This window comes from Podarcis vaucheri (genome assembly GCF_965113315.1).
Source record: "Podarcis vaucheri genome assembly, chromosome: 1".
NCBI lineage: Eukaryota > Metazoa > Chordata > Lepidosauria > Squamata > Lacertidae > Podarcis > Podarcis vaucheri.
The window spans coordinates 49,951,900-49,973,575 of NC_138759.1; the positions used below are offsets into that span (position 1 = coordinate 49,951,900).

General features: G+C 42.5%; 2 protein-coding genes across 18 annotated transcripts in view; one reads left to right on the forward strand and one right to left on the reverse strand.

The window, feature by feature from the left end:
• LOC309534852 (uncharacterized protein) overlaps positions 1-18,769 on the forward strand; it is a 250,741-nt gene extending 231,972 nt beyond the window's left edge. Inside the window, exon 8 of the transcript XR_014220878.1 lies at positions 18,745-18,769. The gene's annotated coding sequence lies outside the window, so the exon portion shown is untranslated. The remainder of the gene's footprint in view (positions 1-18,744) is intronic.
• The window catches only part of RAD51B (RAD51 paralog B), a 400,405-nt gene that overhangs the window by 236,326 nt on the left and 142,403 nt on the right, over positions 1-21,676 (reverse strand). The gene's annotated exons all lie outside the window — the stretch shown is intronic.

Here is a 21,676-nt window from a genome sequence, read left to right on the forward strand (position 1 = left end):
CAAGATGATGCGGTATGGCAATCTGGAGATGTTTGGATTCCATAATCTGAGTCTGGTAAGTAGTAAGGTGTGCCTGTGAAATGAGATGTTGGCAGGACACCATCATGCCCAGAAGCTGCACCAGAACCATCAGATCTATGATCAGTGACACGAGAACTTGATATATGGGGAGGGTCCATTTCTCCCTGAGCTCCTCCAAGTGGTGCATGCTGAATGTCCAACTAAACCTTGGAGTGGGTGACATGCTGAGTGGGTTCCAAGGAACTCTTCTCCCAATTTATGATGAAGCCATGGATTTGCAGGCATTCCAGTCTAGTATTCTGGTCCCATCTGCATTTCTCCCTCAAGGTGAACCAAAACAAAAGAACATTCAGGTATGTTTGCACCCTCATGCCCAAGGTCCGCAGATATGTCACAATGGCCACCAAGACCTTCACAAATACTCTGGGGACTGTGGAGAGGCCCATAGGGAGGGCCCAGTGTTGAAAATGGCGAGCTATGCAGCTGAAGTGAAGGAACTTCTGGGATGAGGAACTGTAGTTAGGCCTCCAACAGATCAATTAATGTCATCCAGTCATCCCTGTCCAGAACCTGCGCAATGGAACTCAAGAGTCAGAGACTTCAATTTGAAGCACTTGTGGCTGATATGTTTGCTCAGCCACTCAAATCCAGATTAGTGTGGGTGTGAATCCAGGAGATCAACTTGATCTCAAGAAGGTGATGGATTGCTATCCCATAGGCCAAGTGTTTTTCTGCCCAGGAGGACTGAGGCATTGGGGGAAAGTACTAACTTGGAAGACTAACAACCTCCAGAGCGTAGCTTAGAGTGAATGTCTTGAGGAGCCATCTGTCTGTTATCATTGAACTCAAGATGTGAAAATGTAAGAAGCTGGTTTCCTATGACCTCCTGAGGAGGAACTTCCCTGGTGTCAGGAGGAGGGGTCTTTTAGGGCCAATTCTGGAATCTGGACTATGAAGAAAGGGCTGCAGTAGATGAGAATGGTAGCCTGGAAGACCTTGACCCTGAGGACTTAAGCTGGTTGTGCCATTATGGCTTGAAAACCAACTGCATTCCAAAGCTTTTAAGATGGCTTTTGGCTCAGAAAGGACTAACCCTGCTTGAACTTGCAGTCCTCCTCCTTAGATGTTAGTAGAGTCTTCTGCTTGTCTAAAATTTCCATCAGACAGGACTCCAACTACCCCTGAACAACTTTGCTCCACAAAAAGGCATACTCTTAAGGCACATGTGAGAACCAGAGTCTGCATCCAAGCTATGGCCTCCAGAAGCTCCTGTGTCTTCTTATGTGTGCACTAGGTAGCTTGCCCCTAATATCTAAAGAACTACAAAACAGCACTCCATGGTTAAATGCTATTAAAATGGTCCATGCCATGAATTTCTACATTAACTGCAAAAGGGGCAAAGACTAGTTTATTATTAATTTGATGATGATGATACATATTTAAAGATTTTTTTCTCTCGCTATCACAATTTCCATAGGAAAAAAAGTTAGCCCAATCTTACAGTATAACCCTTATTTCAAGGGGGGGGGGGAGAGAGAGAGAGAGAGAATGCATGAATGAATGTGTTAATACCGATGCAAAAAGCAGTGCTTGCAAATTGGGTCTGTCTTCCAAATCCCAGGACAGGTGGCCCCCAAAGTATATTCCCACACATTCCATATACCACATCTGCTGTCTAAATGCATTGTTAGGCCCCTGTAAGAACAGTCAGAGGTTTAAAATGTGGGCTGTATAAATGTTAACTGATCTCTTACAACATCTATCTGCACACAAGTATCCTTGTCACTTCAAAATAAGATTTATGTCATAAAAACATTTAGCCATTTACATATATTTTAGCATTCATTTTATTATGTTAAAAGCAAGCATATAAAAGGAAAGTGGTAAATGATGGCCATTAAGACCAATTAATTGAGAGATGGGCCTTGTTTATTCATTTCTGGAATGAAGAAATAACAGATGACATTTCCCCTCAAGTTTTCCTGCTGCTTTTGTTGTTAATAGAGCACTATCAAATATTTGCCAACAAAGGTCCGTATGGTTAAAGCCATGGTTTTCCCAGTAGTGATGTATGGAAGTGAGAGCTGGACCATCAAGAAGGCTGATCGCCGAAGAATGGATGCTTTTGAATTATGGTGCTGGAGGAGACTCTTGAGAGTCCCATGGACTGCAAGAAGATCAAACGTATCCATTCTTAAGGAAATCAGCCCTGGAAGGACAGATCGTGAAGCTGAGGATCCAATTCTTTGGCCACCTCATGAGACGAGAAGACTCCCTGGAAAAGACCCTGATGTTGGGAAAGATTGAGGGCACAAGGAGAAGGGGACGACAGAGGACGAGATGGTTGGACAGTGTTCTCGAAGCTACAAAAGTGAGTCTGACCAAACTGTGGGAGGCAGTGGAAGACAGGAGTGCCTGGCGTGCTCTGGTCCATGGGGTCACGAAGAGTCAGACACAACTAAACACTATTTAGGATTAGAAAAATTTGAAACTGAGGGAAACAAAAATGGACAGATCTGTCTGTCTCTACTGAAAAGTGCTGTGTTATGTCAGTCGGCTTGATCAAATGTGCCACAACATCTTTTCTTAAAACGTTTAAAAAACAGTTTCATTTTTTAAAATCTTGGGACCCTGCAATTCTATACTGAACAACTTGTGCACTGGAGCATACAAAGCTGTATAAATTGAAAAGATGTTATTCAAATACAGTATGTACCTTGTAAGATCTTTTGTGCTGTTCAACTTTGTTGAGGCTGTCTGAAAAGTATGCAACCCAACAACTATGCAGAATATGGGTGGATTACAAACAAATAGAAATTCAGAAATCAAACTCTTCGTTTCCATGTTTCAACCCTACCAAGTCACCAACTGAACAAATGTTTGTCACAATAAAATGTGGATCTCTTCCATTCATCCTACCCAACCAGTACACCTTTGAAGCAGAGAGTGACACCATTTAAGTCAGAACAACATGTGAATGCTGCTTTAGGAAACAATCAACATTTGTTTAGAGGGAAAGTGTGCCTCAAGCTGAGAACAGAATGCTCCCAGGGTGTCTGAATTGCTGGACAGATGTTCCTGGATATCAAGGAATGGCTGTGCAGCCAATCAACTATAAACACACATTTTGTAATACTTTAAAAGTCTCTTTGGTCTTTTGTAGAATCTGTCACAGGAACCAAGTAAATATGGTAACTTGTCCTTCTTTGTTGACTTTTAAAACACTCTCAAAAATATTTCAGACACAGGAGGGCGCATCAGTGGGGTATGTGGATATTTGTAGTCCTGGCTATACTGAGAAATAACTGTCCTATTTATTCACAAGGCCAGATGTGGTGGAGGCAGCTCTGATGCAAACTTCCTTTGAGCACTTTACCAAGGATTTCAGCCCTGACCCATAGAGACTTTCTCTACGGGAGGTGAAAGGCAATTTACTTTCCAGGCTTAGATCAGATGCTGGCTCTGCCAAATGTGACAAATTGAATTTGATGCTTTGAAGATGCAAACTTCATGTTTCTGATCATCTAAAAAGGGAAATGTCTTACCATAAATTCTCATTCTTGATAGTGGACAGAGGGCAGTCTTAGCCTTCTAAAACACTCCATCCTAGTGGAATATAGAGTTGCATTTGCTTATTTGGGGAGAGGGATCTCCCTGCCTTCCAAAACAGAGCATTCCGCAAAGCAGAATCTCCTGAAACTAATAAACAAACAATGCAATGCCAACGTGGCAACAGTACAAATGTTAACAAAATACAGTTTAAAGAAGTGAAGTGGGCATCCCTAGGCGCTCCTGCCTTATTTTCCTCACATATGTTTATGGCCTGGTTCAGATGAAACACTGAACAAGGGTCTAGCATGACATAGACAACCTTTGGGTTCATTTACTTCCCATTAAAAGCCACAAGACTGGAAGTTTTTGCTTCTATTTCCTAATATCCACTGATTATCATTACCTCTGAATTTAAATCTGTACTGCTCTTAGCTATAGATTAGGAGGAAGAGCCAACTTCACAAACCTTCATTTGTTTCTCTAGTTGAGACCAGTTACATTTTGTTGGGGTTCTGCCATTAGTCAAAATCATAGAATCATAGAGTTGGAATAGACCACAAGGGCCATCGAGTCCAACCCCCTGCCAAGCAGGAAACACCATCAGAGCACTCCTGACATATGGTTGTCAAGCCTCTGCTTAAAGACCTCCAAAGTAGGAGACTCCACCACACTCCTTGGCAGCAAATTCCACTGTCAAACAGCTCTTACTGTCAGGAAGTTCTTCCTAATGTTTAGGTGGAATCTTCTTTCTTGTAGTTTGGATCCATTGCTCCGTGTCTGCTTCTCTGGAGCAGCAGGAAACAATGGTGGGGAGGGGGGTGGATTATGACTTGCTCCTTGTGGCTGAGCCAAAGAGAGAGTAATAATAATTATAATAATAATTTATTATTTATACCCCGCCCATCTGGCTGGGCCTCCCCAGCCACTCTGGGCGGCTTCCATAAAAACCAAAAATACAATAAAATATCACACGTTAAAAACTTCCCTGAACAGGGCTGCCTTAAGATGTCTCCTGAATGTCAGGTAGTTGTTTATCGCCTTGACATCTGCTGGAAGGGTGTTCCACAGGGCGGGCGCCACTACCGAGAAGGCCCTCTGCCTGGTTCCCTGTAGCTTTGCTTCTCGCAGTGAGGGAACCGCCAGAAGGCCCTCGGCGCTGGACCTCAGCGTCCGGGCAGACTGATGGGGGTGGAGACGCTCCTTCAGGTATACTGGACCGAGGCCGTTTAGGGCTTTAAAGGTCAGCACCAACACTTTGAATTGTGCTCGGAAACGTACTGGGAGCCAATGCAGGTCTTTCAAGACCGGTGTTATATGGTCTCGGCGGCCGCTCCCAGTCACCAGTCTAGCTGCCGCATTCTGGATTAGTTGTAGTTTCCGAGTCACCTTCAAAGGTAGCCCCACGTAGAGTGCATTGCAGTAGTCCAAGCGGGAGATAACCAGAGCATGCACCACTCTGGCGAGACAGTCCGCAGGCAGATGGGGTCTCAGCCTACGTACCAGATGGAGCTGGTAAACAGCTGCCCTGGACACAGATTTGACCTGTGCCTCCATGGACAGCTGTGAGTCCAAAATGACTCCCAGGCTGCGCACCTGGTCCTTCAGGGGCACAGTTACCCCATTCAGGACCAGGGAATCCTCCACACCTGCCCGCCTCCTGTCCCCCAAAAACAGTACTTCTGTCTTGTCAGGATTCAACCTCAATCTGTTAGCCGCCATCCATCCTCCAACCGCCTCCAGACACTCACACAGGACCTTCACCGCCTTCACTGGTTCTGATTTAAAAGAGAGGTAGAGCTGGGTATCATCCGCATACTGATGAACACCCAGCCCAAACCTCCTGATGATCTCTCCCAGCGGCCGCATGTAGATGTTGAAAAGCATGGGGGAGAGGACAGAACCCTGAGGCACCCCACAAGTGAGAGCCCAGGGGTCTGAACACTCATCCCCCACCACCACTTTCTGAACACGGCCTAGGAGGAAGGAGCGGAACCACTGTATAACAGTGCCCCCAGCTCCCAGCCCCCCAAGACGGTCCAGAAGGATGCTATGGTCGATGGTATCGAACGCCGCTGAGAGATCCAGCAGAACTAGGAAACAGCTCTCACCTTTGTCCCTAGCCCGCCGGAGATCATCAACCAGTGCAACCAAGGCAGTTTCAGTCCCATGATGAGGCCTGAATCCCGACTGGAAGGGATCCAAATGGTCCGCTTCTTCCAGGCGTGCCTGGAGTTGTTCGGCAACCGCTCGCTCAATCACCTTGCCCAAGAATGGAAGATTTGAGACTGGGCGATAATTGACCATCGTGGCCGCATCTAAAGATGGTTTTTTAAGAAGCGGTTTAATAACCGCCTCTTTCAGCGGGTCTGGGAAGGTTCCCTCACGGAGGGAAGCATTCACCACCCCACGAAGCCCATCGCCCAGTCCTTCCCGGCTAGCTTTTATAAGCCAGGATGGGCAAGGATCCAGGAGACAGGTGGTTGGTTTCACTCGTCCAAGCAGCCTGTCCACATCCTCGGAGGTAACAGATTGGAATTGATCCCACTCAACTTGACTAGACAGAACTCTTGCACTCTCCCGCCCCGGCCCTGCTCCCACGGTGGAGTCTACTTCTTCCCGAATCTGAGCGATTTTATCTGCAAAGAACTTTGCGAAATCATTGCAGGAGAACATGTGGCCCGTACTGGGCCCCGATGTTGCAGGTGGTTCCGCTAAATTGTGAACCACCTGAGAAAGTCTCCTGCTGCTGTTTTCTGCAGATGCAATAGAGGCGGTGAAGAAATTCTTCTTCGCCGTCGCTATCGCCACTTGGTAGGCTCGACGTTGAGCTCTAACCTGTGTCCGGTCAGATTCGGAATGAGTTATCCGCCACCGGCGCTCTAGCCGTCTCAACGATTGTTTCATTGCCCTCAGATCCGTGGAAAACCACGGGGCTGTCCGGGCTCCATGCAATCGGAGAGGGCGCTTCGGAGCCAAACAGTCAATAGCCCTGGTTAACTCCACATTCCAGCGGGCCACCAGGGAATCAGCTGAAAGGCCATCAACATGGGATAAAGCATCCCCTACCACTCTCTGGAAACCATTTGGATCCATTAAGTGGCGGGGGCGGACCATCCGAATTGGTCCCACCTCCCTGCAGAGGGGATGGGTCGCAGAGTAAAGGTTGCTTACAAGTCCAAGGGCTGTTCATGCAATGCTGAAAGAGAGGTATGGGCTTCTTGCAGATATGTGGTTGGCCACTGTGATTTTGAATTAATGTTCCTTTGGTCTGATCCAGCAAGGCAAAACGAGTTTCATTTAGGTAGATTACTCTCCTCCATGTATCCTCCCAGAATAGGAATTTACAGTAAATACAGTAAAAAAACCTTTTCTTCTAAAGTGGATAGAGAGGAGTATCACCTCCCAAAGGTGTAAGTCATGGTACAACTTATGGATATCCTCAAAATGCAGGCAGCATACTTTAAAGTACCCTTCTCCCAAACGCTACTGCCCAGATGAGTGAAGATTAATTCTGCAGCGTCTCATGAAATTCCCAGTCAAGAGTACTATTATAAGATGACACCTTAGACAGATAATTATGAATAGCATGCATGGGTGGTCTCTTCTTTTGCAGTATGACCCCAAAAGGATGAAGCAGCAACTGAATGCGCAGTGATGCACAGGAACCTCGCCTAGCCCCAATTTCTGGGACAATACTGCCCTTGAGTGATCTAGGCTTAGAATATACAGTAGCTTTGGAAGTATTCCTGAAATGACCAAGGCATAAACACAGTATTTGGCAAACATGGAATTTTAAATATATGGTGGACTAGGAAGAAAAGGCAAGCTTCCATTGGATTCCCCCCCCCCCTCAGCTTGTTGTTGCATAAACACCATACCATGCTGGTGTTTATACTGTGAATGCTAAGTAATTGGAGCATGTGAGATTACCTTTACTGGAATTAAAGATGACTACCATAACTCACAGTCACTAATAATATGTTCTTCATTTGTTCCGGAGGAGATTTATAGCCTTTTTTTTTTTTGGAGTCACACAGCAATAAATTTTTGTGCCTTCTCTATACCTACATAGCTTTGAGACATAAGCTCAGCAGTGCTAACAAAATCCTTAATTAAAGCTAATCTAACAGTTTGTTTTTAAAGGCAATTAGAGTAAAAAAATCCTTCACTTTAGCTTCCTTCTTCAGAACAAGAGGCATTCATTAAGTTCCGTTGTGCACAATAATCATTTCATTATCACCTCTCTGATTGTTCCTCCTGTTATACTCTCTCATTATCCAACTTTTAAACTCTGCTCACTCCAGCAATTATTATGTATGCCAGCAAAAAGGAAAGGGAAAGGGAAAGGGAAAGGGAAAGGGAAAGGAAAGAGTAGATGCCCATGTGGTAAGACTTGGCCTCTATAATAGTTTCTAAATCAGGGTTATTGTTTGGCTTCAGGAACAAAGAGATCACTGCTGTTGAACTGACAGTTAACTTTACTTACCCACTGTTTAAAATTGCTTGCACATCTCAATTCTAGAGTCTTTCTAGTATTTATTATTTTGGATTGCTAAAGGTACAGATGCAAAATAGGTATAGGAAAAGAAACATACTTTTGTCAACTCAGAATTCTGATGGCCCTAGTATGCGATCCAACATACTTCTATACTTTTCAAGACTGTTGAAAAGTATATACTGAATGTACTGTTTTACAGGCATATTTATAAAATTGATCAACAGGGCACCAACTACACATAAGGAGCTGCAAAGAAGGAATTCCAAAACATTGGCTATGTTCCATCCTTGTTATTTCAAAAGGAATACAGTGGTACCTCAGGTTAAGTACTTAATTCGTTCTGGAGGTCCGTACTTAACCTGAAACTGTTCTTAACCTGAAGCACCACTTTAGCTAATGGGGCCTCCTGCTGCTGCTGCTGCTGCTGCGCTGCCGGAGCCAGATTTCTGTTCACATCCTGAAGCAAAGTTCTTAACCCGAGGTAATATTTCTGGGTTAGCGGAGTCTGTAACCTGAAGCGTATGTAACCTGAAGCGTATGTAACCTGAGGTACCACTGTAAAGATAATCCAAACAATGTCATCATTTTCAGGGAAAAAGAAATTTTAAAACGTGGTATCCAGTTCAGAAAACATTGGGAAATTCACAGTTAAATTATTTCCTTTTATATGTGAATCAGACTCATTAGAATAAGCAAAGGTTGTGCTAATCAACTCAACTAACCAAATGAAAGACAGATAATGTAACATTTATTTACATATATACCTGAAGGAGCGTCTCCACCCCCATCTTTCTGCCCAGACACTGAGGTCCAGCTCCAAGGGCCTTCTGGCAGTTCCCTCACTGTGAGAAGCAAAGCTACAGGGAACCAGGCAGAGGGCCTTCTCGGTGGTGGCACCTGCCCTGTGGAACGCCCTCCCATCAGATGTCAAGGAAATAAACAACTACCTGACATTTAGAAGACATTTGAAGCCCTGTTTAGGGAAGTTTTTAATGTGTGACATTTTAATGTATTTTTAATCTTTGTTGGAAGCCACCCAGAGTGGCTGGGGGGACCCAGCCAGGTGGGTGGGGTACAAATAAATAATTATTATTATTATTATTATTATTATTATTATTATTATTATTATTACCTTTCTGGCTCTGAATTCTCAAACTGTATTTTTCCCAGTGAACAATTCCTACAGATCTGACATATTCCACCTAGCGACAAAGAAGGAGTAGCAAATAAAGTGCCAAATGATAAATCTGTGTCCCAAAAAGATTATATGTTCTGAGCCTCCTCTATTACAATTGTAAATCCAATTTCTTAATTAGGCTGAATGTAAAACTTAACAAATTTAACAGGCTGAACAAGCCGAGTATTTTATTTTCTCTGAGAACATAACATAAGCATGAATATGCTCATCTGTAGAATGGATATTTGCCTGAATTGGAAATATGACCGTAGGCAAATATATATGAAATATTGTTACGTACCAAATTCAGTGAACTGAAAATTGTATTGTACCCAATGAAGTAAGGGGGCATTAGTCTACTTGCAGTCTTCATTTCACATCAGATAGAATTTTCCATATTTGGTAAAAGTGAAGAGCTATAGCATTGAAATATTCTAATAGTACTTCCTCCAGGTCCTCCTGCCCCCAGTTCCCGGAAGTGGGGATGTGGGGAAGAAGGGGCGCGTTAAAGAATAAAAGGAGTGCAGCTGCAAAGGAGGAGGAGATAGGGAGCAGGGAGTGGGCACCTATACAGTAGTACCTCGGGTTAAGTACTTAATTTGTTCCAGAGGTCCGTTTTTAACCTGAAACTGTTCTTAACCTGAAGCATCACTTTGGCTAATGGGGCCTCCTGCTGCCGCCGCGCCGCCGGAGCCCGATTTCTGTTCTTATCCTGAAGCAAAGTTCTTAACCTGAAGCACTATTTCTGGGTTAGCAGAGTGTGTAACCTGAAGCGTATGTAACCTGAGGTACCACTGTACCATGATCTCTATTTGCAAGGCAGTATAAATTCACCCAAATTCCAATCTGATTTAAAGCGGTCTTTCCAGTCTTCAAGGCAACCCACAATGACAAAATTTAAAAACAATAAATCAAGAAAAAGACAAAAGACAAGAGTAGGAAAGTCCATAGATCAGATCCTAACCATCAAAAACTTTACAGCAGCAAAATTAAACTAGCTCAAGCACTTTCTTAAAAAACCAAGTTTTGTGTGTTCCCAAAAAAGTAGCAATACTGGCAGGTGAACCTGTTTGAAGAAGGCATTCCACAGCGTCTATTCTATAGTCAAAAATGCCTCACCAACTTCAGACAAAAGTCCCTGTACTTGCACTGGCAGTCATTTTCTGGTTATTCCTTCTGAATATTGTACTGAACTTTACTCAAGCAGAATTTGTGAGCAGCCAGAAGGAAAGACTGCAAAACCTAGATAGGACATCCACTCTCTTTCAAACAAAGAAACAAAAACCCAACTTTCTCAAAGTATGTGTGTGTTTTTGGGAGGGGTGTAACCAGCATTTGAGGGACCCCCCAGATCCCAGACACACAGGGAAGCAGGCCCATTGCCTTGAAATAACGTTTTAAACATGGTCAAAACCTTTCACTTCCTGTCAAAAACACCAACTCCAAAGCTCCATTATGGTTCTGAGCATGTTGCCCTGCTATAGCATTAAAAAACAACAACTACTCATGCAACTCTAAGTAAGGATTTAATTGAAACACATCAGACAACTTGCATTTTTATTTAAAAAGTCATAGATTTTAGTACCATTTCGAGGTTTGCATCTCTCTCTGTTCTATAATTTTTCATGATGATCTCTTCTCTCCGCACACCCCCAGTGGATTAGAACAACAATGAAAAGAATTACAAAATAAATATAGTATCAAAGAACAATATAACCACAGAATAAAAGCAACAGAACCAGCAGATAAGCACGGTTAAATGAATTATATGCTCAATAAAATCCTACTGCTCCTAAAAATGATATAAAACATGATCAAGGGAGGATATGCTTTGACATAAACCCAAATATAGCTCCCAGACACATATTTCCCACAAAAATATTTCTAAGCCAAGGTCATTACTTTGGGAGTGACTTTTTATTCTTCCCGCCCCCAAGAGGGAAAAAAAAAAACTTTAGATGAAGCAAAATCCCCTTCTTAATATAAACTAGGATAAAATAGCTTGCTCTATAGGGAGGTACCATTTAATTTGTGAACACGTCTTTTGTCCTCAAAATATAGCACATCAAGGCATACACACAACCCTGCAAAAAAAGAAGAAAAGTAACCCGCTTTCATATTTAATCTCCAAATTCAGGGTAAACGTATTTTGAAGAGCTAAGGTTTCATTATTTTAGCAACATACACTGAGTGTACACTAGGAAATACACTTAGGGATTACATGATAATTTGGGGAGTTGTATCTATTTTTTATTTTTATGATTTATTAAATTTGCATACCACCCTTCATCCGCACTGATCAACATAAAGGCACAGCTCACACCCCATAACCTTGGATCCAGTATTTCACAGTGTCGTCACATATGCAGAAAGTTTGCTTTTTACAAACTTGCAAAAAAGAAAATACGTGGGGGGGGGGAATTAAAAATTAATATCTGTGCAGATTTTAAACTTTTGATTGCAGCCAAAGCAGAAAAGGGAAGTTTTTTGTAAACAGATTATGCAGGTATGGATAAAATCTGAAGTGGGGTAATGTACTAGTTAAGAGTGAGCAGTGAAATAGGAATTCTCCAGTTCAACTGGCACCATAACGATGAACTCACAGGTGGCCAAAGGCAGGCTCAAAAACATACAAATACTAAGTATTAGTACTTATTAAACAGCTGGGTGCTGCCTAATAGTGTGGCAGTAAACTGAACCGCAGGTTAAAATGGTAACTTGCGCACCCTACAAAATGCAACTGTTTCCAGTTTATATACAGGTAAAAATCTGTACTGGGAATCTACAGTTATCACTAGATGTCAGGTCCTCATCATGAAGGTTGCTTCCCATGTGCATCAGTATCTGGAGTCCCACACTTCTTGCTCATACACTCATCTTCTGGCAAGAGTGACAGGAGAGCAGAGCAGCCTCCCTAGCCTGGAGCTGGAGAAGTGCTGGGGACCATTCCTGGAGCTGCTCAGTGCAATAGTGGAGAATATCCCTGCTCCAGGCTGGAGAGGATGTTTGGGCTGCTGCTACTGGTGGTCGGCTCAAGCACCGAGCATTTTAGCTAAGGACAGGGTCTTCAAAACACAATTTTGGCTTGGCTACCAACGTTAGTCAAGATTTCTGGACCTCTGTTTAACAGAGATGCCCAGAGTCAAACACATTCCCCAGCACTTCCAGATATTAAGTGCCTAGAACATACTAATCTTAAATTAAAGACCTATGACAGATATATTTTTCACTGCATCTCACAAAGAGTCAGAAAAAGGCACTTCTCAGAAGGGTTATCTATAACCTTTAACCCCTTAGATTCTGCTTTTATATAAAGCACAGCTTATTTATTTATCTATGGTCTGATAGGTTACACTTTCTACGAACACACATTATACAGAGGCCACATTGCACACTTCAGTCAGAAGATTCAAGATTTCATATCCCAAAGTGCTTGAGAATGAATTGGTACAACAGCAAGCTGCCTGTTTTTTAATTTAGACAATGAAGTTACTAATGCAATTATATATTTGGTAGAAGCCTCAAGGCAGTCAGAACAGCTATCCAATTACCCAATTCAGAGAGATGACTTTTTCTTCAAACAAATCCACTTCTATGAAATTTTGCCCTACCAATAGCTTTTTGTTTCATTTGCAGAAGGTCATGGAAAAGGCCATTATCTTCTCCTGGCAATGGGGGTTTAATTTATATGTTACCAACATAAGGACCGCCCCATTTTAACCAAAAACTGAGACAGCAAGACCACTGTTCAATTACTAGTTCTAAAACTTTACCAATGCTGAGAGTGTTTTATAACTCCACCTATGTTTCGATTATTACGATATGCTACTCTCTGCAGAAGCTTCCATCAGCAGTACAAAGAGCAAGAGCAATAGAGGAAGCTCTGTCCAGCTTTCAGATAGACAAACATCTACTCAAGATTTTGTACATGCAATAGCTGGCAGCAAAGTTCCATCCAGTATATCCAGGTAAAATGAAAGAGGAAGGAGGAACTGAAGGAGGGAAGTTATAGAATAACAGCCCACTCATATGGCAAAGTAGAAGAGGGATAAGAAGAAGAACTGAAAATAAGAGGAATAAGCCAGCTGAGAAAAAAGTGAGAAACAATAATGACACTTTTGGATCTATATGATAGTCAAAAGAATCAAATAGTCAAGTCCAAATCCGCTCACCTTCTTCATAAGCCCTCACGGGGTGTATGTTGTGTTCTAGCAGGTCTTTAACCTTGGGGAACTTTGGGGACCGTCTTCTCTTGAAAATTGGGAATTGAAAAGCCCAAGTGTATGTTCTGCTCAATATGGATTACTTTTTATCTTGTTCTATGTCAGGAACCCCACATCAAAGTGAGTACGGTCTGAGTGAAAGTGACGAGAACCACAGCTCTTATAATTGCTTTCCAAGAGACTTTACCATCAACTATTATCAACTATTTTAAAATATTCTTATTCAGCACCCCAAGATGTTGATGTGCCCCCATGACCCGCAAGATTTAATTTCATTAATTTCTTTTTATTTCTTTTTAAATTTGAGGGGTTTTTTAGTATTGACTGCTCCAGTGGGTCTTCTGCTGTAATACCATGATGCCAAAAGTTTCACTTTGTGTGTGTGGTCCCCAGGCTACACCCCCCCCCCCCGCCTTTAAAAACTTTTTAAAAATCTTGTGGTTTTTTTGTTTTTGCTTAAATTGCTGCTCTTTTAGGTACCATGCAGTAGTGCCAAATGGTTTTTGTGACCCCCACCAAGACCCTCCCAAAATTTCTCCTATTAAAAATATGTATTATTATTTTTTCTGAATTTAATGATGAATCTTATTTATTGATTCAAACATATATACTGTTTGGTATATAGAACCTCAAAGTGGTTTTAAATTGCTTAGGAACATCAGTGCTTCCTACAGCAAATAGGTAAAATGCAACTAGGAACTATGACCCAATCAGGGTTCCCAAATGAATTACATGAGGGCTTAAATGGCCAGACATAGAAATGAGTTAGATCAGATATTCAGAAAGTTTCTTTCTTCTGACATGCTTAGCTCTCAAATGCTTCTAAGGAGGACAATGTACTTGGTAGAGAACAGTCAGGATGTATTTTAAGAAACATATTTTTCCCCCTTTTGATTTCAACCAAATGTGCTTTTTCATAAGTGCATTGAAGAAAGAAGAATGTCTCATAATTTGGTCAGGTAGACACAGCAATCCAGTGTAAAGAGAATCATTCCAAAATCAGCCATAAAATAAGTTCACAAGAAACTGCAGAGGGCTTCATAATGAATGACATGCAAAGGAATACACACACACTGCTCAGCTCTCCCAGCACTAGTAAAGAGACTTATTTTAGATGAACAAGCCCCTTGTGAAAGATTACTCCCCTGCCCACCACAGTGTCTAGTAAAGCTGTGGGAAACAAATGACCTCCGAGCCACAGTGCCGTGTATAACTCCAAAAGAAAAGGAGAGGGGGCGAGGGGGGTTGCAGGAAGAGCATAATCTAAGCTGTACTGTCTTCCAATGGTAGCCCTACTGTGCGGTCTCTGGGCACAGCAAAACATGTTGTTTATGCCATAAAATGTCAAAATATAGCCTAGACAGCAATAAGATTCCACTGATGGTTTCTGAGAATATATGGCGCAGTATTCTGACATTTCAACTGGAACTGCTCTCTGAACCTGCCCAGCTCACATTTCAGTGCTAGGAAAACACATCACCCCATCCCGGCTTTCAATTATCTACATACCACATAATTAAGAGATAAGGCTAGGAATAAAATCTTAATGATAAACATGCCTTTCATTTAAAGAAGGCACTTTCCTATCAATATGCAATAGTGCAAATGTTTGCCTATTTCTGAACGGAGGGTGAATCTATGATGCTTCCAAAAACTAAATTGCTACAGAATAATTCAGTACAGGCTTGCACAGAATGTGACTATAACACATGAGAAATGAAAGAAACAAATTAACACTACAAATTACCACTACTATAATTAAGCACTTTTAAGCCCTATCACTTTTACTGGTGAATAAAGCACATGTATGTCTTATGGAAGAATGAAGCATTTCTCCAGCTGATAGTAGTATTTAAAAGAGTTTAACTTTGACTGCATCATGAACCAAGTTTTTTAAAGAATGTCATAGCAAATATTGGAGTTAATATAGTAAATTTTGTTTGTTCATTCATTCCCTGCTTTTCTATATTAATATGTACTCAAATAAAATCTATCTAGTGGGTAAGAAGTGAGACACCTTTCTGCAATGGGACAGGGAAGACAACAAAGACATGATCAGCTCTATTCACAGGAAACAACTGGTTGAATATCTATATTTCCTTCTATAGCATGTTAAGGAAAAAAGAGACTATTTACTGCACTTTAAATTATGGTTGGGAATAATGGCTCATATTTATATTATATACATAAAGGAGGATCAAAATACACATTTTGGTACTGAATAGTCCACATTAGTTCACAATAAACAAGGGGCTCAAGCACTGAAGACATCTGAAATACAGAAATAAAACACCCAAAAGTCCACAGGAGATTCAGGATGTGGCCTTGGAAAAATGAAGTGACTGATGGGGAGCCTGTCACTTAAGCTAATACAAAAGATTTCATTCATGAAGCAAATTCTTCACAAAACTTCAGTAATCCATATTACACACTTGATACATTCTGAAGACCATCCTGCCACTTCCCAGTGCTGGCAAAACAAACCTCTCCACAGAAAGAGCACATTCTGTGGTTTAAAAGCTTTAGAGAGCCACAATATCCAGCTTCCTCAAGAAGCATTCTTCATAAGGTTAGCTGGCGGTGTTTGTTCCTTGAGGAAGTTGTGTGCTGTGGCTCTCAGGGCTCTGAGAAACTATTCAACCGCTGAACTGAATGTGTGTGAACTGATGAAGAGTGCTCTTGAGGAAGCCGGGCACTGAGGCTCTCAGGGTTTTAAAGTGAAAAGTATACAACTCTTAAAACCTTCTGGGCACATTTTCCACTCTCACTGGAACTTTTTACTCCTTCACCACTGTTTTCGCCAATCATGCGTAGAAGTGTAATAAAACATCCTAACGTTAAAACCTGAAAGCAATTCTAGCTCCAAATCTTTCTTTTTTAAGAGAAAAATTAAAATCATGTGGTTGCAAATCCCAAATTTGGGGATTCTAGGCATTTTAACACGGATGGTAACACGTCAATAAACTAATCACTATTATGCATGTAAAATGTTTGAAGGGTGAGGAGGCAGAAAAACAGATCTGGGATTGCAGATCGTGGTAGTAGTTGCATACTATAAAGATGCCTGGGTTACAAGAGAAAGGAAAGGTTCCCCTGGGGTCATACAGTAACTACTGTTTACCCTACTGGATAGAGAGGCTCCTCTGGGCCACACAAGCTGTGAAGAGCCGAGCTGCTTCCTGCTTATTGCTACATAGCAGCACAGGACCCAAGGAGTTCAGTAGGCTCTTGAGAGGACTTATCAGGAAACCACAAGCAAAGGGAGATCTTTGGAGAACTTAAGAGATGGGCAAAAGTTACTAAGGGAGGTTAGAGAGGCAATGGGGCATTTGATGAAGTGGGTAGAATGCCCAGGGAGTTGAGCAGCAGAACTTTCACTGGCGCCTCAGTCAACCCACCACCAAGCCTAGGCAGGGTCAGGGCCCAAGTTGAGGGGCAAGGGGCTTGAAACAGACTATCATAACCAAAAGTCAGATGGGGGGGGGGTTCAAAATATATTGTAGTCCACAAAGGCTTGAAATGGTCCACATGTTGTGAAGGTTTAACTGAATTGATACTTGCTGGATTGGGTAAATCATCAATTACAAGAAATGACCATTTTGCGTGCCACCAAGGCACGCACTTGTGCCACTTTCGGCCTTGGAAGGGGGCAGAATGGGATTGTGCGTGACTGCTGGTGTGCGCACTGAGACGGAAAGCAATCCCCGCGCAAACGGGGATTTGCCTGTAGCAAATTATTGTAAAATAAAACTGTACTGATTGAGCTTTGAATAGTTGCTTGATTTCTAGCTATTGATCAATTAACCGATTACATGCATCTATGTAATTGAGAACGGTTCATTGACTCTCACCAATTGTTGAACTGAGTAAAGCAGTCAGGAAAAATAAGGGGATGGAAGGAAATCAGTTCATTTCTCAAGGGAGTGGAGGAAAGAGGGGATAAATATCCATTATCATCATATAGAAATAGTTCAGAGACTTGCAAATCAATGACGATAAACCAGAGCCTAGATCCGACCAGTTTTCTACATGGCATCCTTCCCAAATGAGGAATTTCATTTTAACCAGCACATGATAATCCCTGCATATCAAACTACAGTATAATATTTTTAGAAAATAAAGCTGAAGCAATTCCCTAGTGATTCAAGTGAATGGAGAGAGAAAAATAACCTCAGAAATGGGACAAACAGTAATTATACACAACCTAAAAAAGAAACTGCCAGCCCACAAACTAAACAGGAAAAGAGTAAAATGCCTGAAATTCAGACACTAGAAAAGTACTGTAGCTGGGTATTTTCTTCTTTGGAGAGTGAGTGTGTGTCACACAAGGTTCTAGGGTAGACCATTAAGAGCAATATTCTAGGTACCTTAAAAAGAACAAATGTGCAAATACATAAATAAAATTAGTTTGCCTCCTGTCAGGGAACTGCCATCGGAGCTAGAGGCGGAGGGAAGGCTCCAGAGGGATGCCGGAGAGGGTCCCAGTAGCGAGAGGGGCAGCCCATTTGCTGGGGAAGGAAATCAGTGTAACACCAGTGGAGAAGGGGGGCAGATGGGGGAATTGGAGAGGAGGCTCCAAGACTCCTCGCCGGAGACCAGCGGAGAGAGTACGGGTCCTCCGCTGCCCACACCCTCCCTGCGCAGAAGGCTTCCGTGCAGGGAGACTAGGCGGAGACTAGGCGTCAAAGAATTTTTGTGCTGGAAGAAGTTCAAGAAACGCCCACTGACGGATTCTGCCAGCGACTGAGACAGTCACGATGCTGGAGGCTGTTCAGTCAGAAAGGGTTCAACCAGGTAACCTCGCCAGGAGTGGCGGCAACTTACGCACGAGCAACCCCTAAACCCATTACACCTCCCTTCTTTTCAGCTTTCCCCTAAAACAACAGAGGGGAACCTCTGGCCCAGTGGCGTAGCGTGGGGGGTGCAGGGGGGCCCGGCCACACCGGGCGCACCATCTGGGGGCGCGCGCTCGCATTCACAGCTCTCTGCCCCCTGCTAAAATCCACGGGTTAGGGGGTGCAAATTACTTGCCTTGCCCCAGGTGCTGACAACCCACGCTACGCCACTGCTCTGGCCCACAGACCTATTTAGGCCCAGTGGCAGAAGTTCTTTGGTTCAGTCAGACTGACATCAATAGCAGGGAAGATTCTGGAGCAAATCATTAAGCAAACAGTCTGTGAGCACCTAGAAAGGAATGCTGTGATCACCAATAGTCAGCATGGATTTCTGAAAAATAAGTCATGTCAGACTAACCTGATCTCATTTTTTGACAGAATTACAAGCCTGGTAGATGAAGGGAACACAGTGGATGTAGCCTACCTTGATTTCAGCAAGGCATCTGTCAAGGTGCCCCATGATATTCTTGTAAAGAAACTGGTAAAATGTGGTCTTGACTATGCTACCACTCAGTGGATTTGTAACTGGCTGACTGACCGAACCCAAAGGGTGCTCATCAATGGTTCCTCTTCATCCTGGAGAAGAGTGACTAGTGGGGTGCCACAGGGTTCTGTCTTGGGCCCGGTCTTATTCAACATCTTTATCAACGACTTGGATGATGGACTCAAGGGCACCCTGATCAAATTTGCAGATGACACCAAACTGGGAGGGGTGGCTAACACCCCAGAGGACAGGATCACACTTCAAAACGACCTTGACAGATTAGAGAACTGGGCCAAAACAAACAAGATGAATTTTAACAGGGAGAAATGTAAAGTATTGCACTTGGGCAAAAAAAATGAGAGGCACAAATACAAGATGGGGGACACCTGGCTTGAGAGCAGTACATGTGAAAAGGATCTAGGAGTCTTGGTTGACCACAAACTTGACATGAGCCAACAGTGTGACGCGGCAGCTAAAAAAGCCAATGCAATTCTGGGCTGCATCAATAGGAGTATAGCATCTAGATCAAGGGAAGTAATAGTGCCACTGTATTCTGCTCTGGTCAGACCTCACCTAGAGTACTGTGTCCAGTTCTGGGCACCACAATTCAAGAAGGACACTGACAAACTGGAACGTGTTCAGAGGAGGGCAACCAAAATGGTCAAAGGCCTGGAAACGATGCCTTATGAGGAACGGCTAAGGGAGCTGGGCATGTTTAGCCTGGAGAAGAGGAGGTTAAGGGGTGATATGATAGCCATGTTCAAATATATAAAAGGATGTCACATAGAGGAGGGAGAAAGGTTGTTTTCTGCTGCTCCAGAGAAGCGTACACGGAGCAATGGATCCAAACTACAAGAAAGAAGATTCCACCTAAACATTAGGAAGAACTTCCTGACAGTAAGAGCTGTTTGACAGTGGAATTTGCTGCCAAGGAGTGTGGTGGAGTCTCCTGCTTTGGAGGTCTTTAAGCAGAGGCTTGACAACCATATGTCAGGAGTGCTCTGATGGTGTTTCCTGCTTGGCAGGGGGTTGGACTCGATGGCCCTTGTGGTCTCTTCCAACTCTATGATTCTATGATTCTATTCTATTCTATGATTCTATGATTCCTGAGATTGTTTTCTGCAAGCGACGCCCACCTGATGTCACATATGATGTCAAGTGTGGGGCAGGTAAACATGTGGCTCCCTGCTGCGAGTGACACAATCACCCTCAAGTATCCTCTCCCATTGAACAGGACCCATTTGCTTCCTTGCTTTTTACCAGAGTACTGGAGCAGTGTGGGATACATGAACACAAGCCACATGCATCTGACTCAACACAAGCAAGAGCTATTTTTTCGAACCTACTCTATGGTGGTGGTGATGGTAAAGAAGAAATACCTTGGGGGCTACAAGAGAAATTGGGAGGATCATGCTGCCTGGTACATCTCCCAGCACATGTAATCCACCTATGGTTTTTGCAATTAACAAAAAAATTAACAAAACCTTTTTAACCAGAGACAACAATGGGAAAAGACAACAAAACAATTCACCTATAATATCACCTTTAAGTCTCTTAAAAACTGCTGTCTCTCAGCAGGCTGTGGGTGGGTGGGTGGTGCTAAGCTCATTCTTTTCCATCTACTTGTAAAATGAAAGAGTTCAGATAGCAATCTACTCCCCCTCATTGCACTTAGAGGGCCAAACTACACATTACGTTATTGCATTTAACATGATTATCTTTAAAAACAAAATTGCAGACTTGGGGGAGAGGGGAGAACCAAGACTGGGACAATGACAGCCAGAATTTAACCTTTTCCCCAGCTTTCCCCAGTTTTTAATAGCCCCTCCCTAAAGTCCCTATTTGTATTGAGAGATAAAAGCTTCCATTGGTATCCAGTATCTTCTGGCAAAGCTCAGTCAAAGTGCTAATTTGACTTAGTTATAGCTTTCTCACAACAACAACAAAAATAATATGCAAAGGGAAACTTTAAATTCTCTGCAAGGCATATTTGCCAATGTATACCTCCTATTGATTTTTTAAAATAGCATGTTAGGGTTTATTGACTGAATTAAAAAACATGGAGTCAGGAAAGTAATTTGCTACACTGTTTTATGAATGTTGGGATAAAAAGCAATAAAAATGTATCAATATTTAAGCTGCAGTGGAAAGAAAAGAAATGAAATCAGAAAAGGCAAGGGCATTTTATTTAATTCAGAACCTAATACATCCCTCAGTGAATTGTCCAAGTTCAACAGAGTGACAGTCTGTTACAGGGACTAAGGAAGGCATTTGAAGCAGCTTACTGTAATAGCAATTTGGTACATAATATGAGCTCTGTTGCTGAGGTCAGCACAAATTGATTTTAAAAGAGACAGTTTAAGCCTGACTGATCCTGCATTCCTACCTTACCCAAATCTGTCTGCTGAAGTTGAGAAATATATAAGTAGGACTACAGTCTCTGCCTGGCTTATAGCTATGTCTATGAAATGCCAAATTAATGGTTCTCTATCCTATATTCATACTGAAGGATAACCCGGACTTTGGAAAAACAATGTGAGACATGTTTATTGCTTAAGTGATATCTAGAGCAGGGAAGAAAACATTTGTCATTTTATCAATGAGCTATTATAAATCTGCTCCCAAAAGTCATATAAAGTAAATGCAAGATTACAGACGGGTTCTGGAAAATGTAGCAGACTGGAACCGCAGGACCTTCAGTTGAAAAGTTTCTTTTAAAGTGATCAAAATGTGATTAGAATGTATTTTATGTTTAATAGAACAGCTACATTTGCGTAAAAGTTTATTCAGTTCCATCTACATTCTAAAACACATTTAACAATGGTA